Consider the following 6852-nt stretch of genomic DNA (forward strand, 5'->3'; position numbering starts at 1 on the left):
CACACAAGTAATTTTAGTGATTAACAGTTGACTCTGTCCCTTCTCAAATTTGACTCACATCATTTCTACAGCTCTGGAATAATTCCTTTGATGACTATAATAAATCAAAGATATCCTTTCCAATAATTTGCTGTCTCATAATCCTGATAAGCTTGTTAATCTTCATTACTGCCTGTCTTCACTCTTGCATATAGGGGTTGATTATGACAAACTTGAATTGTACATTAATCCATCTCTAGTTTGTTTCAAGCTTATTAACTGAAATTTATAAACCAATTTCTGTTTATATGCCCCTAGAACAGTAACCTTACACTGGACTGTCTCAGAGGCTTAATGTACATAGCAACTGGCAACACATAAAAGACTGGGTAAGTAAAATAAATAAAAATGCAAATACCATAAAACTCAGTAACTTCAATGAAAATGAGAACGCTAATTAAAAAAGTATATGCATTCCTATGTTTATTGCACCCATATTATTTATAATAGTCAAGGAAGCAACCCAAGTGTCCATGGATAGATGAATGAAGATGTGATACACGCTCATGCAGGCATACGTGTGTACACACACACACACACACACACACAGGAATATTATTTGACCATAAAATGAAGGAGATCTTGCCTTTTGTAACAATATGGATGGATCTCGGGTGGTATAATGCTAAGTGACATAAGACAAAGACAAATACCATATGATTTCACTCACATGTATGATTTATCAAACAAAAAAAGAAGAGAGAAAAAATATACTCTTAAATACAAAGAACAAACTGATGGTTGTCAGAAGAAATTTGAGAGTATGAGTGAAATAATTGTTATCAAGAGTACAATTATCTTGAGGGGCACTGAGAAGTGTATAGAATTGCTGCATCATTATACTGTATACTTGAAACTAATGTAATACTATGTACCAATTATACTTCAATAAAAAAACAATTAAAAACCCAGAAAACAATTAACAAGATGGCAAGAAGTACATACTTAACAATAATTATTGTAAGTGTAAATGGACTAAATACTCTAATCAAAGACATACAGTGAGTAAATTGATAAAAGCAAGTCCTTTCTATATGCTGCCTACAAGAGGCTCCCTTCAGACTTAAAGACACATATAACTAAAAGTGAAGAGATGGGAAAAAAATTTCATGCAAATTGAAGCAAAAAAAAAAAAAGCTGGAGGAGCAATACTTCTATCAGAAAAAAATAGATTAAAAAAAGAGGCTGTGTAAGTGATGAATCTCTAAATTCTACTCCTGTAACCAAATTTACACTTTATGTTAATTAACTAGAATTTAAATAAAAACTTGAAATGTGAAAAAGAGACTATAACAAGAAACAAAAAGGGCATCACACAATGATAAAGGAAACCATCCCACAAGAGAATAAAGCAATTATAAATACCTAAATACCTATGCACTCAACTTTAGAGCACCTAACTATAAAGTAGATATTAACAAAGGGAAAAATTAACAGTAATACAATGAAGAAGGGGACTTTAACACTTTACTTACATCAATGGATAGATCATCCAGAAGAAAATCAATAAAGAAACAGTGAGTTGAACACCACACTAGATGGATTTAACAGACATATATAGAACATTAAATATAAAATACTCTTTTCAAATGTACATAAAACATTCTCTAGGATAGATCACAAGTTAGGCCAGAAAAAAGTCTCAATACATTTAATAAAACTGAAATTATATCAAGAAGATTTCCTGACCACAATAAGAAACGAAAACTTACAAGAAAAGGATTCTGGAAAAAACACAATCACACAGAGGCTAGAAAACATGCTACTAAACCATCAGTGGGTCAAATAAAGAAAAAACTAAAAAATACCTTGAGATAAATAAAATAAAAATACAATGGTTCAAAATCTTTAGTACAAAGCAAAAGCAGTTCTAAGTTTAAAGAAATACCTGCCTATCTTGAAAAAACAAAAATCTCAAACCATCTAATGTTACACTTAAAGGAATTAGAAAAAGAATAAACAAAGCCCAAATATAGTTCAAGGAAAGAAATAACAAAGATCAAAGTGGAAATAAAGTACACACACACACACGGGAAAGATCAATAAAACAAAGAGCTGGCTCTTTGAAGATAAAATTGATAAGTTTTTAGCCAGAATCATCAAGAAAAGAGGACTCGAAATAAAAAAGCGGAAATTCTACAATTAACACCACAGAAATACACAAAATTATGAGGCAACTACAAAAAATTATATACCAACAAATTAGATAACCTAGAAGAAGATAAATTTCTAGAAACATACAGTCTTCTACAACTAGGAAAAAATAGAAAATCTAAACAGACTGAAACTAGTAATGAAATTGAATTGGTGAGTAAAAACTCCCAACAAATCTAAGTCCAAGACCAAATGGCTTCACAGGTGAATTCAACCAAATATTTGAGGAATTAACACATGTTCTTCTCAAATTATTTCACAAAGAGAAGAAGAAAGAAACTTCCAAATTCATTCTACAAGGCCAGCATTCCCCTAATACCAAAACCTGACAAAGGCCCTATGCAAAATAGTGGGGCCAGAAGGAAATTACAGGCTAATATCCCTGATGAACATAAATGAAAAAGCCTTCAATAAAGTAGTAGCAAACTGAATTCAAAAGCACATTAAAAGGATTGTTCACCAAAATCAATAAACATTTATTTCAGGGATCCAAGGATGGTTTAGTATTCCCAAATCAATCAATATACCATTACTGTTGCATGATATATCACAGTAACCAAATGAAGGATAAAAATTATCTTCATTGATACAGAAAAAGCACTTGACCGAATCAACATTCATTTATGATAAAAACTCTCAACCAACATGGGTTTAGAGGAGATGTATCTTATCACAATAAAGGCCATATATAAAAAAAAACCCATAGCTAATATCAATAACGAAAAGCCAAAAGCTTTTTCTGTAAGATCAGGAACAAGACAAGGAAGTCCACTCTAGTGACTTTTACTCAACACAGTACTGGGAGTTCTAGCCACAGCAAAAAGGCAAGAAAAAGAAATAATCGTCATCCAAATTGGTAAGGAAGATGTAAAACTATTGCTATTTGCAGAGAATATGATACTACATACAGAAAAACCTAAAGAGTCACAAAAATTATAATAAATTCAGTAAAGTTGCAGGATACAGAAGTTGTTTTCTATACATTATGCCAGGAAGAGAAATTAAGAAAATAATTCCACTTACAAATGCATAAAGAATAGCTAAAAAGAAATTCTCCAGGAAGGTAAAAAATATGTATGTATGTATACTGAACACTTTAAGACATTGATGAGTGAAATTAAAGACCCCGTGAATAAATGCAAAGATATACCATGCTCATGGATTTGAAGAATAATTATTTTTTAAATATCCATACTACTAAAAGCAATGTATAGATTCAATGCAATCTCTATAAAAATACCAATAGTATTTTTCACAGAATTAGAGTAATCGAATTTACATGAAACCACAAAAGACCATCTTTTGCACAGCAAAGGAAGTCATCAGCAAAATGAAAGGACAGCTTCATGGAACGGAACAAGATATTTTCAAACGATCTACCTCATAAAGGGTTAATATTCAAAACACAGAGTTCCAGGTGTAGGAATACCCTGAATTATCTGAATACCCTGAATACCCTGAATTATCTCTTCCATGGATAAGCCAAATCTACATCTATATACAGAGTGATCCTGCTGAAGAAGAACTGAAGGCTTATTGAGCAGCTCATGCCCAACAAAAGATGAAGAGACTACACAGAAAACGGCAAGAGAGACAGAGGCATGGTAACAAAGGGAACTTCCACCTCTGATGCTACTAACTGCAGCGAGGAAGAGTAGGACTAAGGGTCTCTGAGCAGATACATATATCCTGGGACACAGAAAAATAAAAAGCTGCAGTTTAAAAAAGCAACTAAAATATAAAGGAAAGGAATATAAAGACAGAACCATGCCATATGTCAGGAAAGCTGCTGGAACTCTCCCCAAGTCAGAGCAGCTGGTGAACACCATTGTTTATGTTACCCTCTTCACCTTAATAGTGAAGATAGAAGCAGGGTCCCAGTGCCATAGCTGGCTGCTTCCTCAGTGAGCCCTGGTCCCTTAGCCCGTATCAGCTCTGGAGGCCATGAGGCATATAGCAAAGGCTATGATTTAAAAGAGCAAATAGAATATAAAAGATTCAGCCCTAGAACTCTAATAAATGGTAGGGAAACTGCTGAAATTCTGTTCAAATAGGGGGGCTGGTGAGCACTATAGTTATGTTCCCCTTCTACCATGATAGCATGGACAGCAACAGGAGTTAGATGACCTACCTGGCCTCCCACCTCAGTGAGCCCTATTCCCCTAGCCCATCATAATCCCAGAAGTCCCACCAAGGCAGCCCAGCATGGTACACAATGGGACATCCCAGATCAGCTCTCAGTACATTTCCAGCCATCTTGCCAAGGTAACAAGGTGCACGACACCCTGTAACACTTCAGGCCCACATCATTTTGGCCTCAGACAACTTGCCAGGGCATCCCCAGTGCAGAGTGCCCTGGTACTTCCTAGTTTATGTTTGTTTACTTTGACTCCAAACCACTCACCAGAGCATCCCCTGCAAAGCAACCCAAGGATCACCTTGGCCTATACCCACTTCAGCTTCAGGTATTTTTCCAAGATGCTTTCTAAAAAGAGCCCTGAGAATCCTGGTTTGTACCCACTTTAGTTAGCTTCAGCTGTCCTGCCAGGGAGCTCTCTATGTGAAAGCCTTGGGACTGCCTGAGCCTGTGTCCACTTCAGCTCTGGCCAGCCCACCAGGGCAGCCCCTGCATGGAGTAATTCTGGCTGGTAGCCCAAATCAGCCACAGCTGCAGCCAGCAAAGCAAAGTTGCAAGGCACACATGGACAACCATACATAAGAACACTCCTTCAAGTTTAAGATAAGTAGCTATTCCGTCTAATTCATATATAAACCAACACAGAACACAGACAAATGATGAGACAGAAGACTATGCTCCAAATGAAAGAACAAGGCAAAATCTCAGAAAAAAAAGAATAAATTTAATGGAGGTAAGCAATCTACCTGATATAAAGTTCAAAGTAATGGTCATAAAGATGATAAGTGGACTGGAGATAAGAGTGTATGAACTCAGTGAGTACTTTAAGAAAAAATATAGAAAAGAACCAATCAGACTGAAGTATACAATACCTGAAATTAATACCACACTAGAGGGAATCAATACCAGATTACAGAATGTAGAATGGCTCAGTGGTCTGGAAGACAGGGTAATGAAAAGCACCCAAGGTGAACAGCAAAATAAAAAAAAAAAATTTAAATGAGGATAGGTTACAGGATCTCTTGGATAACATTACGTGAACAAACATGGGCGTTCATGAAGGAGAAAAGAGGGAAATGGGGTAGGAAACTTACCTGAAGAAATAATAGAAAAAATTTTTTCTAACATGGGAAGGAAACAGAATTCCAAACAAGATGAACCCAAGGAGGACCATGCTGAGACACATAGTAATTAAAATGTCAAAAATTAAAGATAGGTATTTGGGTAATGATTGCCTCAAAATGAATTTGGAAGTTTTTCTTCCATTTCTATTTTTTTTTTTTTTTTGGAATAATTTGAGAGTAATAGGTATTAACCCTTCCTTAAATGTTTGGTAAAATTCACCCATGAAGCTATTTGGCCCTGAACTTTGTTTCTTGGGAGACTTTTGATTACTGATTCAATTTCTTTGCTTGTTATCAGTATGTTCAAGTTTTCTATTTTTTCCTGTTTCAGTTTTGGTAGTTTATATGTTTCTAGGAATTTATCCATTTCTTCCAGCTTGTTCAATCTGTTGGCATACAGATTTTTCATATTATTCTCATAATTGTTTGTATTTCTGTGATGTTGGTTGTTATTTCTCCTTATTTGTGATTTTGAGTCTTTTTTTCTTTTTGTTAAGTCTGGCTAGGGGTTTACAGTATGGTTCTGGAACAAATATAGACAGATCAAGGGAACAGAATAGAGAACCTAGAAATAAACCTACAACTATATGGTCAAGTAATCTCTGACAAACCAAGAAGATATCCAATGGAAAAAAGACAGTCTCTTCAACAAATGGCGCTGGGAAAACTGGACAGCAACATGTAAAAGACTGGAACTAAACCACTGACTTACACTATAAACAAAAATAAATTCAAAATTGATCAAAGACCCGAATGAGAGACAGAATACCATTACAATCCTAAAAGAAAACACAGGCAGTGACCACATTGATATTGGCTGTACCAACTTTTTACTAGATACGTCTCTGGAGGCCAGGTAAACAAAAGCAAAAATAAACTATTGGGACTTAAGATAAAAAAGCTCTGTACAGCAAAGAAACAATAAAACTAAAAGGTCAACTTCAGGATAGGCGAATATATTTGCAAATAACATATTGAATAAAGGGTTAGTATCCAAAGTATATAAAGAACTTATCAAACTCAAAACCCAAAAAACAAATAATCCAGTTAAGAAATAGGCAGAAAACATAAATTAACATTTTTCAAAAGATGACATACAGAAGCTAACAGACACATGAAATGGTGTTCAACATCCATCATTTTCAGGGAAATACAAATCAAAACTACAATGAGCTCTCACTTTACCTCTGTCAGAATGGCTAAACACAGCAAACATGCTATGCAAGAATGTGGACAAAGGGGAACCCTCTTATACTGTTGGTGGGAATGCAAACTGGTACAGCCACTCTGGAATTGAGGTTCCTCAAAAAATTAAAGATAGAACTACGCTATGACCCAGCAATTGCACTACTAGGTAATTATCCAAGGCATACAGGTATTTGGTTTCGAAGGGGCACA

Source organism: Prionailurus bengalensis, chromosome D1 (assembly GCF_016509475.1).
Source record: "Prionailurus bengalensis isolate Pbe53 chromosome D1, Fcat_Pben_1.1_paternal_pri, whole genome shotgun sequence".
NCBI lineage: Eukaryota > Metazoa > Chordata > Mammalia > Carnivora > Felidae > Prionailurus > Prionailurus bengalensis.